A 19,612-nucleotide genomic window follows, 5' to 3' on the forward strand; every position below is an offset into this window, starting at 1 on the left:
GACTATTGTTATGCCTGATACAAATAGTAATGGCCGCTGGAGGCCCGGTTGACCAATCAGCAACGAGTAATGTGTTAGAGCGTTGGATGGGGGTTGGTGACATCACGTCCGAGTCGTTATACTTGCTATATTAGGTAGTAATGTGTGACGTTGACAATCAGAACTCCATATTATACCCTTTTCCTGTGAAGAACTCCGTCTACTGACTTCCTCGGGTCTACTAATGCCAGGTTAGCTTGTCTGGTGCACATCTACGTCGAGAAAAATGTTAACCCCAACAGAATTTTTTTCCTAAGGCGTGTGGTGACCCACGACTGTGTCGCCTAACGAGTGTGGTTGTAGAATGAGTAGATAATGGGTGATTGGATTTAGGTAGCCAAACGGCGGAAAATACACAGGTCAATTACAGAATTCCAGAATTGTGAGGCTTTGATTATTAGTAGTTAACTAATCATACAAGGTCTCAAGATTAGGGTGAGCTGGATAGTTCTGCTCGTTGGATAACGATGTTGTTGAGCCACATCTGGATAGCCAGGGTTGCAGATAGGCTGGGATGTTTACAGAGTAAATAGTTCGAGTTTATAATATAACTTGATTGAACATTAAGTGATGAGTAGTTACATGTCATACGGCAGTTGACACCCCATACAGCCTAACATTAAACTGAGCTGTTCACTTGCAGCTTTGCACTTGTTTACCGATTATGTCTGACGTTCACAATGGTAGGTATAGGACAGTTTTTATATATATCAGCACGAGCTCAGTCAGAACAAGTCAGTTGTGACAAACATGGGACGGCGTTGGGGTATGAATGACCGGGGCTGTGTCAGCCGTGTGAGCTGCTGGTGTTGGTCTGAGATGGTGGAGAGGTATGAGTGACCGGGGCTGTGTCAGCCGTGTGAGCTGCTGGTGTTGGTCTGAGATGGTGGAGAGGTGTGAGTGACCGGGGCCGTGTCAGCCGTGTGAGCTGCTGGTGTTGGTCTGAGATGGTGGAGATGTATGAGTGACCGGGGCTGTGTCAGCCGTGTGAGCTGCTGGTGTTGGTCTGAGATGGTGGAGAGGTTCAGCAGGATGAGATCCTCTTGGTAGGTGGTGTAAGATGGGCTCAGGATGAGCCTGTGTGCTCTCTTCTGTAATGTTGCTAGCTGGTCCCTCTGTGATGCTGTTTGTGAGGAGGACCAGGGTGGGGAGTTGCACGTAGCTGAAATAAAATGAAGGTGGTCTTAACATTTCTGAGCTCAGTTGGTGTAACACACTTAGGTACAGATGGTATGAGGAAGATGTCGTGATAATGATGACATGACTCTTCCAGTTTAAACCGTTGTGTATGGTGACACCAAGAAGTTTGACGAACCTAAAAATGTCATGGCTTAGTGAGATGAAGATGTCGGGCCCTTGTGTGATGTCTGCGCCCAGGTTGATGTACATCATTACAGTCTTGGTGTGGTTGATGGTGACGTCTTTGGCAGTGGTCCACTCCTGAAGGTTGTTCATGATGTGCTGAAGCGCACTGAAGTCAGGAGTGTTCTTGGTGATAGTGATGCCAAAGTGGAGTCATTTCTATACTTCCATTAGTGGTTTGTGTCGTGCAATGCGTCATTGTTGAGTGGTGCCCCAGGACTGGATCCTTGGACTGCCTTGCTCCAAGAGTGTGTTGCCCCAGAGTTGTCTTACCCCAGAAATGTGGTGCCCCAGAATTGTCTTTCCACAGGAGTGTTTTCCCCAGGACTGTCTTGTCCATGAGTGTGGTGCCCCAGGACTGTCTTCCTCAGGAGTGTGGTACCCCAGGACTGCCTTTCCCAGGAGTGTGGTGCCCCAGGACTGTCTTGCCAAGGAGTAAGGGGCCCCAGGACTGATTTGCCTAGGAGTGTGGTACCCCAGGACTGTGTTGCTCAGGAGTATGGTGCCCCAGGACTGTTTTGTCAAGGAATGTGATGTCTTACCCAGGAATGTGGTGCCCCTGGTCACTTTAATTGTAACTCCCAATTTCTCATTGGCATGGCATCCTGCCAAGAGCAGTTTTGGCAACATGAGGGTCTTCCAGGAATGTAACCTCAGTGGTTGGCAAAAGATTGTTGTATTCTTGAGAATTTTTTGGTGAAAAATGCAGTGATGTAATGTGGGATTTACGAAAAGATACAGGGTATGACACTAGCAAGACACCAGAGTACAGCTTTGAGCATTCTTTCTCTCTTTAGAATATTGCAAAGTTTATGAACGTTTTAACTTTTGAGTATTTAACAATTATTTTTATATGCTTTTTTGAATATGTTTAAGAGGACAGTGCTGCACCTACAGTATTATAAACAAAAGTTGTTCAGTGGTTAAGGGTTACTTTTACAGTTAGAAGAGTAGATGAGGCCTCGCCTAAACTTACAATGGGCATACAGCAGATGAAATGACCAACATGATTGGCCTGGCCCTGAGGTATGGAGAAATGTTTGAGTGTAAAACATCAACATGACCATGGGAGATGCACAAATGGGATTAGGTATGATTCATTGGCTTTTAATTCCTTTAGAAGGATCAAATGTAATGAACGATAGCTCATTTGAAAATGTGTCTTAATGCTGATATAATTCTTGTACGGGAGTTTGGAATGTTAGTGTTCTTAATATTTATTTTCAACTGCATCATCTGTGTTAGGGAAGTGGCATCAGGAACTAATGGTGAATGATATTAGTAAACAGTTAAACAATGACCTCATTTGCATACATCCAGTCTCTAGGTCTAAAGTATAATATGCCATCAACATTCAAGGCGTACAGACGAGTGGTATCCCATGGTTTACCTTCATTGCTTCATATGTTATTGCTTTATTCCATTTATCCACCACATTATACTATAAAAGTCCTTCTTTACATGTTTTTTAACAAGTTTATTTTTGTTTTACATACATCTGTATGCTTAAGCTTGTTTTACAGACATCCATAAGCTTAGTTTTTGCTTTATGTGAATCTTATGAAGAACTGCCCTATATTTGCATCAGTTTGGTTATTAAATCCTTAGCTACTGATCTTATCTCATCCATGATGATTGAATTTAAGGCCTCTACCCTCTCCCTATAATTTAGCTTTCTTAATTTTGGTACCATCTTTGTTGCCCTATTGTGGACCTACTCCATTAGCTTTTCATGCTGCTTGAGGTATGATGACCAAATCAAAGAAAATTTTCGTTTTGGCCATATGTAGGATGTGAAGAGCTTGCTGAATATTTCCTTACCCATGAACTTTAGTGCCATTCCAATATTTTCCAACAGACAGCTCATCTCCTCATCTGTTCTCCTAAGATGGGGCTGGCAACAGGTTGGGGATGATGTTCGTTGACCATGTCAATTTTGTGTTTTCAAAACTTCAAGAAAGGTTGTGATCAGGTAAGGTCATTCCTCACTCATGTCTTATAAGATGGGCAAAATTAAACCTTCTATTCCTTCCCTGTAAATGTAATAATAATGATGATAAGGATAATCATGATATAAGAATAATATGATAATGATGATAATAATGAACGATTGATTGGATTTTATTCTGCCAGTTTGCTGAAAATGCACATTTGAGGTATTACAGATATCACTGAACTGGGAGGGCATGATAGTAACTACTCAACTAACTGGTAGGCTTCTGTGCCACTTCTTAGTCTTTTGTGCCTCACACTTGACAGCCCACTTGTAGTGGGCAACTCCAGCCCAGTGTTTACCAGAGGGAGTGGTCCTCCCAAATTGTCTAAAAAGCAAAAGCCTCTGCACACCTCATGTGTTTGTCTGTGTTTAAAAAAACTACCACAACTGCTACTGCTACCCAGATGGGATTGGGTGATGCCTCTCCCTTCTGTTCCACCCCTACGGGTGTAGTGATGAGGTCACCATAAGAAGGTGGGGTGAGACAGATGCTCAAAAAAGTAGAGCATACCCTCTTAAGGCACTGAATTTTGAAACTTCCCCAATTTTGAGCTGCAGCACCACCTAACCTCATTGGTGACAATACTGCCACTGCTATAAAGTGGAAGAGTATTAAAGGGAGAGAGATGGTGGAAGAATCCATGGAATGGTATATATGAGGGAGGCATGTAAGGACACGGATAAATGGATAATTTTGCTGTGGCCACCCTCTTCATTGGAGTTCGTGGATGGAACAAACATCAGAGATTAAGATAGATAGATAGATGGAACTAATTGTTAAAGAGCTTAAGATCATTATGGACCAGAAATTTCCATGTTTTGGACAAGCACATGAGTGAGTTACATCAACGTACATAGTCAGAGTGTCACATTTACGAGGTTTTACAGAGCGAATACTATGGTGTATATATTATGCACTTGGTAATACTTAGATGAACATTGAATGTTGAATAGTTACAGGAATATAGTGGTTGACGTACTGCCTAGCTTAGCTAAGGTAAGATGAAGTTATAGGTATAGGACTGTTCTTACATCTGTTTTTACCAGCTTTGATTGGTGTAAGTCAATTGTGGTGATATATGATAGTCCCTGGAGGAGGCGCATCAGCTGTGAGGATCACTGAGTGACAGTGTTGTGTCAGCAGTTCATTGCTAAACCTATGTGAACGGCCAGTGTTGGTTGGAGGTAGCGGATGTGTCTGTGTGTGTGAGATTTCCAAGTAGTACAGTATGGGGAAGGAGTTTTACAGATGAAGTGCCATATCTCATTAATTTTCTTTGGCATCACACAACATTTTAGATTTTTTTTTTATGTCACTATTCAGAATTTCATCATTTAGTTTACTGCATTCCTCTACTACTCTGACACTATAAAAGTGCTTCTTTGCAGCTTTTGAAATAAGGTGTTTGCTAGATTATGACCTCTGATTCTATCTTTGTATTTTTCAACAACAACAACAAAAAAAACTGCTCACAATTGACATATGTGCATGTAGCTTAAAATCTTCAGTCATCAATTCATCTTGTTTCCATGAAGGGAAAATTCAAGCCCTTTAGCCTCTGATTGTAACTCGGCTTTCTTAATTCTGTTGTCATCTTCACTGTCCTCTGGACCTTCTGTGTTAGCAGTGTCATTGTTTAATTAAAAAAGTGTAGTTAACAAATTTGAAAAGTATATTCTAGTTTTATCTTGATATATAGTTTATATAATTTGCTGACTTTATTTATTCATGTACTTTGAATTCACTTCTGTTCTTAGCTGGTAGACAAGTTTACATGCTTTACAGTTCCCTCAAACTGGGGAGTGGCAAAATGTTAGGAATGCTGTTGACTCCAGATGTCTCTCAAACACACATTCCTACTACTCATTTTCTTTATTCATAATGTTTGGATTAAAGCATTCTTTTGTTGTGTCCAATCTTCATTGCTGGTATACCTGATATTAATGTGCCACCACACTGGAAGTAAGAAATGTACTCAGCATATGCTCCATGTGCAGTACCCAGTTTCTGTGGTGCAAAATTCATTTTTATTTAGTATGTAATATATTCTCGCTGGATGAAATGGAGAACTTATAGGTGGTCTAGAAAAGGTAGATCATATTTATTTGAAGCTGACGAAGTGGAGCAGAGAGACTCTCAGCTCTTGGCACATACATAGAATGAACCTGAGACTTGGATGTTTGTGGAACTTATGGCTGGTTGTGACTACTCTTGAATTAAATGCAAAGGTCTGTAGAAGGGGACAGAATGATATGTATGTGCAGATACATGGATCACTTCTGATAGCACTGTATGGTAAGTATGCTCCCACCTTTCTGTTTTGTTACTGAAAGTTCTGGTTAGTTTTATATATATATATATTAAAGGGGAAGTAAATGTTTACAGTTGTGTTACTGGAGTGATAGTTTTCATGCATGGTGTTTTGACAAGAAAATAGTGAAGTTGGAGAAAAATGTAGCTTAGACATTGAAGCTTATTGATTCAGTGGTGAAATTGATGAGAACTGCTATTGACGTTTGTGTGAATAAATTGTACATTTCCTTTTCCATAACCAGAGGTTGAACCATTATGTGACGTTCATTTTTTCATTCATTTCAAGCTAAAAGTTTGTTTTCTAAATTGTTTCATACATTTTTCATATGTATATATATGTATGTGTGTGTGTGTGTGTGTGTGTGCGTGTGTGTGTGTGTGTGTGTGTGTGTGTGTGTGTGTGTGTTTATATATGTATATTATCCCTGGGGATAGGGGTGAAAGAATACTTCCCACGTATTCCTCGCGTGTCGTAGAAAGCGACTAGAGGGGACGGGAGCGGGGGGCCGGAAATCCTCCCCTCCTTGTATTAACTTTCTAAAATGGGAAACAGAAGAAGGAGTCACGCGGGGAGTGCTCATCCTCCTCGAAGGCTCAGAGTGGGGTGCCTAAATGTGTGTGGATGTAACCAAGATGTGAAAAAAGGAGAGATAGGTAGTATGTTTGAGGAAAGGAACCTGGATGTTTTGGCTCTGAGTGAAACGAAGCTCAAGGGTAAAGGGGAAGAGTGGTTTGGAAATGTCTGGGGAGTGAAGTCAGGGGTTAGTGAGAGGACAAGAGCAAGGGAAGGAGTAGCAATACTCCTGAAACAGGAGTTGTGGGAGTATGTCATAGAATGTAAGAAAGTAAATTCTCGATTAATATGGGTAAAATTGAAAGTTGATGGAGAGAGGTGGGTGATTATTGGTGCATATGCACCTGGGCATGAGAAGAAAGATCATGAGAGGCAAGTGTTTTGGGAGCAGCTAAATGAGTGTGTTAGCGGTTTTGATGCACGAGACCGGGTTATAGTGATGGGTGATTTGAATGCAAAGGTGAGTAATGTGGCAGTTGAGGGAATAATTGGTATGCATGGGGTGTTCAGTGTTGTAAATGGAAATGGTGAAGAGCTTGTAGATTTATGTGCTGAAAAAGGACTGATGATTGGGAATACCTGGTTTAAAAAGCGAGATATACATAAGTATACTTATGTAAGTAGGAGAGATGGCCAGAGAGCGTTATTGGATTACGTGTTAATGGACAGGCGTGCGAAAGAGAGACTTTTGGATGTCAATGTGCTGAGAGGTGCAACTGGAGGGATGTCTGATCATTATCTTGTGGAGGCTAAGGTGAAGATTAGTATGGGTTTTCAGAAAAGAAGAGTGAATGTTGGGGTGAAGAAGGTGGTGAGAGTAAGTGAGCTTGGGAAGGAGACCTGTGTGAAGAAGTATCAGGAGAGACTGTGTACAGAATGGAAAAAGGTGAGAACAATGGAAGTAAGGGGAGTGGGGGAGGAATGGGATGTATTTAGGGAATCAGTGATGGATTGCGCAAAAGATGCTTGTGGCATGAGAAGAGTGGGAGGTGGGCTGTTTAGAAAGGGTAGTGAGTGGTGGGATGAAGAAGTAAGAGTATTAGTGAAAGAGAAGAGAGAGGCATTTGGACGATTTTTGCAGGGAAAAAATGCAATTGAGTGGGAGAAGTATAAAAGAAAGAGACAGGAGGTCAAGAGAAAGGTGCAAGAGGTGAAAAAAAGGGCAAATGAGAGTTGGGGTGAGAGACTATCAGTAAATTTTAGGGAGAATAAAAAGATGTTCTGGAAGGAGGTAAATAGGGTGCGTAAGACAAGGGAGCAAATGGGAACTTCAGTAAAGGGCGTAAATGGGGAGGTGATAACAAGTAGTGGTGATGTGAGAAGGAGATGGAATGAGTATTTTGAAGGTTTGTTGAATGTGTCTGATGACAGAGTGGCAGATATAGGGTGTTTGGGGCGAGGTGGTGTGCAAAGTGAGAGGGTTAGGGAAAATGATTTGGTAAACAGAGAAGAGGTAGTAAAAGCTTTGCGGAAGATGAAAGCCGGCAAGGCAGCAGGTTTGGATGGTATTGCAGTGGAATTTATTAAAAAAGGGGGTGACTGTATTGTTGACTGGTTGGTAAGGTTATTTAATGTATGTATGACTCATGGTGAGGTGCCTGAGGATTGGCGGAATGCTTGCATAGTGCCATTGTACAAAGGCAAAGGGGATAAGAGTGAGTGCTCAAATTACAGAGGTATAAGTTTGTTGAGTATTCCTGGTAAATTATATGGGAGGGTATTGATTGAGAGGGTGAAGGCATGTACAGAGCATCAGATTGGGGAAGAGCAGTGTGGTTTCAGAAGTGGTAGAGGATGTGTGGATCAGGTGTTTGCTTTGAAGAATGTATGTGAGAAATACTTAGAAAAGCAAATGGATTTGTATGTAGCATTTATGGATCTGGAGAAGGCATATGATAGAGTTGATAGAGATGCTCTGTGGAAGGTATTAAGAATATATGGTGTGGGAGGCAAGTTGTTAGAAGCAGTGAAAAGTTTTTATCGAGGATGTAAGGCATGTGTACGTGTAGGAAGAGAGGAAAGTGATTGGTTCTCAGTGAATGTAGGTTTGCGGCAGGGGTGTGTGATGTCTCCATGGTTGTTTAATTTGTTTATGGATGGGGTTGTTAGGGAGGTAAATGCAAGAGTTTTGGAAAGAGGGGCAAGTATGAAGTCTGTTGGGGATGAGAGAGCTTGGGAAGTGAGTCAGTTGTTGTTCGCTGATGATACAGTGCTGGTGGCGGATTCATGTGAGAAACTGCAGAAGCTGGTGACGGAGTTTGGTAAAGTGTGTGGAAGAAGAAAGTTAAGAGTAAATGTGAATAAGAGCAAGGTTATTAGGTACAGTAGGGTTGAGGGTTAAGTCAATTGGGAGGTGAGTTTGAATGGAGAAAAACTGGAGGAAGTGAAGTGTTTTAGATATCTGGGAGTGGATCTGTCAGCGGATGGAACCATGGAAGCGGAAGTGGATCATAGGGTGGGGGAGGGGGCGAAAATTTTGGGAGCCTTGAAAAATGTGTGGAAGTCGAGAACATTATCCCGGAAAGCAAAAATGGGTATGTTTGAAGGAATAGTAGTTCCAACAATGTTGTATGGTTGCGAGGCGTGGGCTATGGATAGAGTTGTGCGCAGGAGGATGGATGTGCTGGAAATGAGATGTTTGAGGACAATGTGTGGTGTGAGGTGGTTTGATCGAGTAAGTAACGTAAGGGTAAGAGAGATGTGTGGAAATAAAAGGAGCGTGGTTGAGAGAGCAGAAGAGGGTGTTTTGAAATGGTTTGGGCACATGGAGAGAATGAGTGAGGAAAGATTGACCAAGAGGATATATGTGTCGGAGGTGGAGGGAACGAGGAGAAGAGGGAGACCAAATTGGAGGTGGAAAGATGGAGTGAAAAGGATTTTGTGTGATCGGGGCCTGAACATGCAGGAGGGTGAAAGGAGGGCAAGGAATAGAGTGAATTGGAGCGATGTGGTATACAGGGGTTGACGTGCTGTCAGTGGATTGAATCAAGGCATGTGAAGCGTCTGGGGTAAACCATGGAAAGCTGTGTAGGTATGTATATTTGCGTGTGTGGACGTGTGTATGTACATGTGTATGGGGGGGGTTGGGCCATTTCTTTCGTCTGTTTCCTTGCGCTACCTCGCAAACGCGGGAGACAGCGACAAAGTATAAAAAAAAAAAAAAAAAAAAAAATATATATATATATATATATATATATATTCTTTCTTTTCTTTCATACTATTCGCCATTTCCCGCATTAGCGAGGTAGCGTTAAGAACAGAGGACTGGGCCTTTGAGGGAATATCCTCACCTGGCCCCCTTCTCTGTTCCTTCTTTTGGAAAAAGAAAAAAAAAATGAGAGGGGAGGATTTCCAGCCCCCCGCTCCCTTCCCTTTTAGTCGCCTTCTACGACATGCAGGGAATACGTGGGAAGTATTCTTTCTCCCCTATCCCCAGGGAGGATATATATATATATATATATATTAAAAAATATATGGATGGTATTGCAGTGGAATTTATTAAAAAAGGGGGTGACTGTATTATTGACTGGTTGGTAAGGTTATTTAATGTATGTATGACCAATGGTGAGGTGCCTGAGGATTGGCGGAATGCGTGCATAGTGCCATTGTACAAAGGCAAAGGGGATAAGAGTGAGTGCTCAAATTACAGAGGTATAAGTTTGTTGAGTATTCCTGGTAAATTATATGGGAGGGTATTGATTGAGAGGGTGAAGGCATGTACAGAGCATCAGATTGGGGAAGAGCAGTGTGGTTTCAGAAGTGGTAGAGGATGTGTGGATCAGGTGTTTGCTTTGAAGAATGTATGTGAGAAATACTTAGAAAAGCAAATGGATTTGTATGTAGCATTTATGGATCTGGAGAAGGCATATGATAGAGTTGATAGAGATGCTCTGTGGAAGGTATTAAGAATATATGGTGTGGGAGGCAAGTTGTTAGAAGCAGTGAAAAGTTTTTATCGAGGATGTATGGCATGTGTACGTGTAGGAAGAGAGGAAAGTGATTGGTTCTCAGTGAATGTAGGTTTGTGGCAGGGGTGTGTGATGTCTCCATGGTTGTTTCATTTGTTTATGGATGGGGTTGTTAGGGAGGTAAATGCAAGAGTTTTGGAAAGAGGGGCAAGTATGAAGTCTGTTGGGGATGAGAGAGCTTGGGAAGTGAGTCAGTTGTTGTTCGCTGATGATACAGCACTGGTGGCTGATTCATGTGAGAAACTGCAGAAGCTGGTGACTGAGTTTGGTAAAGTGTGTGAAAGAAGAAAGTTAAGAGTAAATGTGAATAAGAGCAAGGTTATTAGGCACAGTAGGGTTGAGGGTCAAGTCAATTGGGAGGTAAGTTTGAATGGAGAAAAACTGGAGGAAGTAAAGTGTTTTAGATATCTGGGAGTGGATCTGGCAGCGGATGGAACCATGGAAGCGGAAGTGGATCATAGGGTGGGGGAGGGGGCGAAAATCCTGGGAGCCTTGAAGAATGTGTGGAAGTCGAGAACATTATCTCGGAAAGCAAAAATGGGTATGTTTGAAGGAATAGTGGTTCCAACAATGTTGTATGGTTGCGAGGCATGGGATATGGATAAAGTTGTGCGCAGGAGGATGGATGTGCTGGAAATGAGATGTTTGAGGACAATGTGCGGTGTGAGGTGGTTTGATCGAGTGAGTAACGTAAGGGTAAGAGAGATGTGTGGAAATAAAAAGAGCGTGGTAGAGAGAGCAGAAGAGGGTGTTTTGAAATGGTTTGGGCACATGGAGAGAATGAGTGAGGAAAGATTGACCAAGAGGATATATGTGTCGGAGGTGGAGGGAACGAGAAGTGGGAGACCAAATTGGAGGTGGAAAGATGGAGTGAAAAAGATTTTGTGTGATTGGGGCCTGAACATGCAGGAGGGTGAAAGGAGGGCAAGGAATAGAGTGAATTGGATCGATGTGGTATACCGGGGTTGACGTGCTGTCAGTGGATTGAATCAGGGCATGTGAAGCGTCTGGGGTAAACCATGGAAAGCTGTGTAGGTATGTATATTTGCATGTGTGGACGTATGTATATACATGTGTATGGGGGTGGGTTGGGCCATTTCTTTCATCTGTTTCCTTGCGCTACCTCGCAAACCTGTTTTGAATATGATTTTTGAAATGGGACTAACATACTCAGTATAGTTGTCTATTTCCTTTTTTTCCTCTTTTTAACCATCAAAAGAAGTGTTTTTTTTTTTTGTGTGTGTGTGTGTAGTATCCCTTAATGTACCATTACATTTTATAGATTTGAGGGAATTATGTAAATCTTCTGTTCTTTTATTATATCATTGACATTGTCTTTGTTTTATAAATTATCATTAAAGTATTGTAAAAATTGTAGTTATTACTTTTCTGTGTAAAGAAGTGTTTGTGATGTCGCTACAATAATTTTGGGAGCTGGATCTTTATTGCTGAAATATAGATTTGCTCTCTTTCCTTCTTGTTTGCTAGATGGCTAGACGTGCTGTCATCTGTCCTTGATTAATTGTTATATTGAAGGACAAAGACATAGGCATTACTTATAGAAGGAAGGAGAGCAATTTTTATTAGATGTAAATTTCTGATTTACTTAGAATAAATGTCAGTGTGGTTAATCTGACTTTGTGTCCATCTTTTGTTTGGATCATGATTTGAATTGTTGTTATTACTTGCAGCATAGTGGTTGTTGATTGTTTCAAATGTATTAGTGGCTGTGGGACCTCTTTCAGCATCTGTTAGTTTGGCCAAGGGACCACTCTTGGCTTTTGTTAGTGGCTGGCGTACCTCTCTTCGAATTCTGATTGGTAAAGAGGGACCTCTTCTGGATTCTGATAGTAACTGGTGGATTCTCTCATTATCTGGTACTGGCCGGGGAAGCTCTCTTGGCTTTTGTTAGTAGCTTGGGGACCTTTTATGGCTTCTGGTACATGTTGGGAACTTCTTTCAGCTTCTGTTAGTGGCTGGGGAATGTGTCCCAGCTACTGGTATTAGACGGGAATCTCTTTTGGCTTCTTGTAATTGCCAAGTAAACCCCCCCTCCCCATTGGTTTCTGATACATGCTAGTGAACCTCTCTCAGCTTTTGTTAGGGGCCAGAGAACCTCTCTTGGCCTGTGGTTGTTGCAGGGGGACTTCTTCAGCTTCTGGTTGTGGCTGAGGGACCTCTCTCAGCCACTGGTATTGGCTGTGAGTTTCTGGTAGTGGCTAAGGGATCTCTGTCAACTTCTGACAATAGCTAGAACTCTCTTGGCTTCTGGTAGTGGACTGGGGACCTTCCAGCTCCAGGGAGTAACAGGGGGACTTCTTTTGGTTTCTGGTAACAGCTCATGGTTGTGACTGGGGGACCTTTCTTGACTTCTGCTAGTAGCTGGGGATCTTTCTTGGCTTATGGTAGTGGCCAGAGGACCACTCTTGGGATCTAGTAGTGAATTGGGGACATTTCTCAGCCTTGGTAGTGGCAGGGGGACCTTTCTCAGCTTTTGATAGAGAGCAGAGGATCTCTCTTGGTTTCTGGTAGTAGCCTGAGGAGCTTTTTCGGCTTCTGGTAGTGGCTGGGACCTTTTTGGCCTTGGTAGTTGCTAGGATACCTGTCATGGCTTCTTGTAGTAGTAAGGGACCTTTCTTGGCTTGTGGTAGTTGCCAGGGGACCTCTCATGGTTTCTGTTATTGGCTGGGGGATCTCTCTTGGTTACTGGTAGTGGCTATGGGACCTCTCTCAGCTTTTGGTAGCAGCCAAGGAACCTTTTTCAGCTTCTGATTATGGGTGAGGGACCTCTCTCAGCTTCTGTTGGTGGTTGTAGAGTTTTTTTTGGGCTTCTATTAGTGGCCAGTTGTTCTGTTTTGGCTTCTGATAGTTGCCAGGGTACCTCTCTTGATTTCCGGTAGTAGGCAGGGGGACCTCTCTTGGCTTTTAGTAGCAGATAGGGACCTTCTTCAGCTTCTGATTGTGAGAGGGAGACCTCTCTCAGCATCTGGTATGGCTAGGAGATCTTTCTTGGCTTTTGGTAGTGGCTGAGGGACTTCTCTCAGCTTTTGGTTGTGGTTAGGGGACCTCTGTTGGTTTCTGTCAGTGGCATGGGGACCTCCCTTTTTTCTTGGTGACCAGAGAACCTATCTTGGCATCTGGTGGTGGTTGGGGGATGTCTTTTGGCTTTTGTGAGTGACTATGAGACCTTTCAGCTTTTGATAGTTGCTGTGGGAACTCTCTTGACTTCTTGTGGCAGTGGGACCTCATTCAGTTTCTGATAGTGGCTAGAGAATCACTTGTGGCTTTTGGTAGTGGCTGGAGAATCACTCATGGCTTTTGGTAGTGGCTGGGTACCTCTCTCAGCTTCTGAATGATTAAGGGGAACCTCTTCTGGATTTTGGTAGTAGCAAGGGGGACCTCTCTTTGTTATGTAGTTTTGCCCAAGGGACTTCTTTCAGCTATTGGTAGTAACCAGGGAACCTTTTGTGACTTCTGGTACATATTGAGAACTTTTTTTGGTTTCTTTTAGTGGCTCGGAGACCTGTCTCAGCTACTGGTATTAGCCGGAGGACTTTTTTCATCTTATGGTAAAGGGCCAGATGACCCCTCTTGGCTTCTGTTACATGCCAGTGAACCACTCTTGGCTTCTGGTAGTTTCAGGGAAACATCTTCCACTTTGGGTTGTGGCTGAGGGACCTCTCTTTGCTACTGGAAATGGGTGTGTGACTTATCAGTTTCTGGTTGTGGCCAAGGGACCCCTCAGCTTCTGGCAGTAGCCAGGGGAACTCTCTCAGCTTCTGGTAGTGGCTTGGGATCTCAGGCCTCCTGGGAGTATTGTGGGATCTCATGTCGGCTACTGGTAACAGCTGTGGGACCTCTGTTAGTTTTGGGAGTGGCTGGGGGATCTTTTCAGCTTCTGATGGTGAACAGGGCACCTCTCATGGCTTCTGATAGAGGTCTTGAAACCTCTCTTGGCTTTTGGTAGCTGCCTTGGGACCTTTTTTGGCTTCTGGTAGTAACCAGGGGACTTCTCTCTGCTTTTGATAGCAAGCATGGGACTTTTTTCAGCCTGTGATTTAGGCTGAGGAGTCCCATTCAGCTTCTGTTAATAGCAAGGGCCTTTTCTTGCTTTATGGTAATGGCTGGGGACATGCTTTGACTTCTGGTAGTTGCCAGGGGATCTCTCTTGGCTTCTGGTTGTAGCCAGGGGTCCACTCTTAGCTTTGGTAGCAGCTGGAAACCTTTCTCAGCATCTGATTGTGGCTGGAAAACCTCTTGGCTTGTAGCAGTAGCAAAGGAACTTGTCTTCTTCACTTAGTGGCCAGGACCCTCTCTTGGCTGAGAGGGGTACCCAGCCACTACCAAAAACTTAAGAGTCCCATCAATACAACTAGAAGCTGAGAAAGGTCTCCAGGCCACTTCCAAAAGCTGAGGGGAGTCCTCCAGCCAATCAGAAGCTGAGATAGATCCCATGGCCAGTGACAGAAGCCAAGAAAAGTCCCATGGCAATTACCATATAGTTAACCCCCCCCCCCCCCCTGCTTGTGATAGGTGCTGGGTGACCTCTATAAGCTTCTGGCATTGGCCATGGGACTTTTCTTGGCTTGTGATAGTTGTGGTGGTGCCTCCCTCGGCTTCATGTTGTGGCTGTAGGACCTCTTCTAGCCTCTGTTAGTAGCTAGAGGGAGCACTATTATTTTTTAGTAGACAGGGGGACCTCTCTCAGTTTTTGGTAGTGACCAAAGTACATCTCTCCACTCCAAGTATTGGCTGAGGAACCTCTCTTGGCTCCTATTATTGGACAGGGGACCTATCTTGCTCCTGGTGCTTGGTGGGGAACTTGTTTTGGCATCTTATATTGGTCAGAGAACCTCTAGGATTTCTATTCTGGCCAGGAGACCTTTCTTGGCTTTTAGATAGTGGCTAGACCTCTCTTGGTTTCTGGTGTTGGCTGGGACCTCTCTCGGCTTCTGACATTGGCTGTGAGATCTCTCTTGGCTTCTGGTAGTGATGTGGGGACTTTTTGCAGCTTCTGTTAGTGGCTGGAGGACTCCTATCTGCTGGTACTAGCCTCAGCATGTGGGAGTTGCCAGGGGACTTCTCTTGGCTTCTAGTAGTTGCTGCGGCCCTCTCTCAGTATGGAAAACATCAGAAATTGTACTTTTTCCAAAGAATCAGTGTTATAATCATTAAGTGACTTGAGGCTTTATGTGATTTTTAATGGAATGTGTAAAAAAGTTTTTATGATCATGTTAAATACCAGATGGATGTCTAATGATTTGCATATAGAGAAAAATGTGTTGAAGATGCTACACTGTCCATTATTGATTTTGAACTTAAGCTTCAGGAAAAGATCAACTCTAGATTTGTTGACACTGCATAGATTTTATTTGTCAACCTTTCAATTGCTTTTAACACAATCCATCCTCATATACTGATGCAAAAACTTATTTCTGTGAACGTCAACTCATTTAGTGGATTCATGATTTTTTGTTGTGGGGACCTCAGTTTGTGAAATTTATAGGTATATATTTGGATTTGTTAATAACAGACACAGGTGCCTCCGTAGGTTGTGTTTTTATACCACTATTGTTCACTCTTTATACAAGTGATTACAGATGTGTACATGATTCATGTAGGCTTATTGAATATGCAGGTAATACTGCCTTAGTCTCACTTTGTAAAAGTGTTGATTTTGTGTACAGACAAGAAGTAGTCAGTTTCACTAAAAGCTTTAATGATAACTGTAGATCTCAGTGTCAGCATAGGTATAGAGATGATTATTGGTATCAGTACAACAGTTGTAGTAGAGCACCCCTTGGGTATAAACTCAGTATTTGTTGAAAATGTTAGAAAATATAAATACTTGGGTACCATTATTGATAAAAACTACTTTTTCTGCTCATATTGAATCTGTTTATAATGAAGCAAACTGAACTGTTTTTTGTCAGGAAACTTATTAAATTGAAAGTAGATAGTAAAATCATTAAATTGTTTCATATGAGCATTTTTCAGTCATTATTGTCACCTTATGCTGTTGGTATGGAAACAGTATTATGGAATCTAATAGTAAACTGAAGAATAAGAATGTGAAATCATTACTAGGTGTGAACAAAAAAAATTTACTAAAAGATGCATTATACAGATGATTCTGACCACCAATTATATCCATGATATGAAATGATGCCATCTTGTAAAAGATTATGACCAGTAACAAGTTGAACAGCACCTTACAGTAGATCTTTTGTTCCATCCAGTGTCAGAATAATTAATAGTACATGAATGAAGCTTGTACCATTGGGAACCCTCATCTGTTATTATGATATTTTTGGTTGATTTTACCTGTGTTTGCTTGTATTTGTATTATGAATGTTTGGTATCAGACATGACACTTTTTGTATATAATTGTGAATACTCTTATATGTATTGTGTATTCTTGTGTAATTTTTTATCTTATACATACCTATACATGATTGGGAATACCTGGTTTAAAAAGAGAGATATACATAAGTATATGTATGTAAGTAGGAGAGATGGCCAGAGAGCCTTATTGGACTACAAATTAATTGATAGGCACGTGAAAGAGAGACTTGAATGTTAATGTGCTGAGAGGGGCAACTGGAGGGATGTCTGATTATTATCTTTTGGAGACGAAGGTGAAGATTTGTAGAGGTTTTCAAAGAAGAGAGAATGTTGGGGTGAAGAAAATGGCGAGAGTAAGTGAGCTTGGAAAGGAGACTTGTGTGAGGAAGTACCAGGAGAGATTGAGTGCAGAATGGAAAAAGGTGAGAGCAAATGACGTAAGGGGAGTGGGGGAGGAATGGGAAGCAGTGATGGCTTGCCCAAAAGCTACTTGTGGCATGAGAAAGGTGAGAGGTGGGCAGATTAGGAAGGGTAGAGAGTGGTGGGATGAAGATGTAAGATTGTTAGTGAAAGAGAAGAGAGAGGTGTTTGGGTGATTTTTGCAGGGAAATAGTGCAAATCACTGGGAGATGTATAAAAGAAAGAGGCAAGAGGTCAAGAGAAAGATAAAGAGGTGAAAAAGAGGGCAAATGAGAGTTGGGGTGACAGAGTATCATTAAATTTTAGGGAGGATAAAAAGATGTTTTGGAAGGAGGTAAATAAAGTGCGTATGACGAGAACAAATGGGAACATCCGTGAAGGGGGCAAATGGGGAGGTAACAATAACAAGTAATGGTGAAGTGAGAAGGAGATTGAGTGAGTATTTTGAAGGTTTGTTGAATGCCTTTGATGATAGAGTGGCAGATATACTAACTCTTTCGTGTGAGTTTTGAATGCAGGGACCATATATGTGTCGGCCAAAGAGAACCCAATTTTCCAGAGACCACATACATACCAGCCAAAGTGAGTGGCTCAAAGCACCATCTTGTCTTTCATGTGTAGTATCATATGATGGAGTATTTTCACTGGTATCACATAAAAGATATATTGTGGGAAAATAAAAAGCAATCAAGTTGGGAATGGTTGTAAATGAAGTATTCAATATATACAGTTAATATCTTGAAGAAATGTCTTATTGGAAAGTGAATGTATTTCTTACACAGCACCAAGAGATACAACCAGTCAAAGTAATTTACTCACCCATTGGATACTATGAAAACATTATAACACTAATTTGTATATCACAAAAGAGAGCTTTATTACATATTTATAACCAGTCAGAGTTCCACTGCTGTATCGCATGATGTACCTTCACTAAGCTAATTGGCATCTAAAACTAGAAAATATAATTTAGAATTCTGAGATTACCCATAAAACATGTACACTCAAGCTCTAGAATGTATACTGTAACTTTTTAATAAAATCCTGCTCGCAGGTATAGTCGAAGAAACTAAACAGATCTCATGTCATCATTTAAATCATACGAAAATTAAGTAAACTAATTGAAAAGTTTAATTCAATTTAAATAAAAAAAATGTGTTTCTACCTGCCTAAAGTTCCTTTTAATTTCAGTTAAGCTTTTGTTGAATTAATGCCAAAGCAATGCCAGCATTTTGAAAATACTTTCCAATTTGGTTTGGTGAAGAGAAGAGGTGATAAAAGCCTTAATTTGGATGAAACATGGCACAGCAGCTGGAGTGGATGGTCTTGCTATTGAATTTATTAAGAAAGGGGGGTGACTGTGTTGTTGATTAGTTAGTTAGGATTTCCACTATATATATATATATATATGGATCATGGTGAGGTGCCCGAGGATTAGCTGAATGCATATATAGTGCCATTGTATAAAGGGGGGGGAGGAGAATAAAGGTGAGTGTTCAAACTACAGAGGTATAAGTTTGGTGAGTATACCTGCTAAGTTGTATAGGAGGGTATGGATTGTGAGGGTGAAGGCATGCTCAGAGCATCAGACTGTGAAAGAGCAGTGTGGTTTCAGAAATAGTAGAGGATGTTTGGATCAAGTGTTTGTTATGAAGAATGTTTGAGAAATATAGAAATGGATAGATTTGTATGTGGCATTTATGGTTCTGCAGAAGGCATATGATTGGGTTGATAGCTGGGCTTTGTGGAAAGCATTAAGAATATACCGTGTTGGAGGAAAGCTGGTAGATGCATATAAGTTTTTATCAAGGGTGCAAGATATGTGTACAAGTTGGAAGAGAGTGAATAGTTCCAAGTGAAGGTTGGTCTATGGTAGGGGTTTGTGATTTCACTATGGTTGTTTATGTTTTTTAAGTGCATGACCAGTCTTACTGTTTCCTTAACATGCAAATTTCAAAATTCATTATTTTTTAGATATACAGAATATGCTAAACATACATGCTTAATGTATTTATAAACTGAATTATTCATGTTTTCCTTTATACTACATGGAAATACATCATTGTTCTTTTAATATTTAGTCTTAGATATAGTTGTTAAGCTAATAAAATGAATAAGCAGACTGCTGCACTTGCAATTATCGTCTACACTTTTTTTTTTCTTCCCTACAAGATTAAGAGTTCAAATAATGAGAGAAAATCTGAATATTCCTAATCACAGGACTCTGTTCTGGAATATAAGAAGCTCTGCAAAACATAAAATCATAAAATATATATTTTTTTTTTTCATACTATTCGCCATTTCCCGCGATAGCGAGGTAGCGTTAAGAACAGAGGACTGGGCCTTTGAGGGAATATCCTCACCTGGCCCCCTTCTCTGTTTCTTCTTTTGGAAAAAGTAATATTAGAGAACAAATTATTTTATAAGCACCAGAGAGGACAACACAGATCAGTGATGGATAAAGCAAACTTCACACAGCCCATTTACATGAACAACAAGAAGCAATGGTATAACATTAATTCATCTATGGCCTAAATACAGAAAAGCCCTTCTTATACAAGTCGGGAGCAACTCAATACTATAGTTTTTAAAAC

At 41.4% G+C, this 19,612-nt stretch overlaps 1 long non-coding RNA gene across 1 annotated transcript; it reads left to right on the top strand.

Moving 5' to 3' along the window:
- The first annotated feature begins 77 nt into the window (after positions 1-77).
- LOC139766841 (uncharacterized) lies at positions 78-19,159 on the top strand. The gene is made up of 3 exons (XR_011716956.1): positions 78-230; positions 3,260-3,373; positions 15,265-19,159. It is a non-coding gene; the product is annotated as an uncharacterized lncRNA (long non-coding RNA).
- Positions 19,160-19,612: the final 453 nt, after the last annotated feature.

This window comes from Panulirus ornatus, chromosome 58 (genome assembly GCF_036320965.1).
Source record: "Panulirus ornatus isolate Po-2019 chromosome 58, ASM3632096v1, whole genome shotgun sequence".
Classification (NCBI taxonomy): Eukaryota; Metazoa; Arthropoda; class Malacostraca; order Decapoda; family Palinuridae; genus Panulirus; species Panulirus ornatus.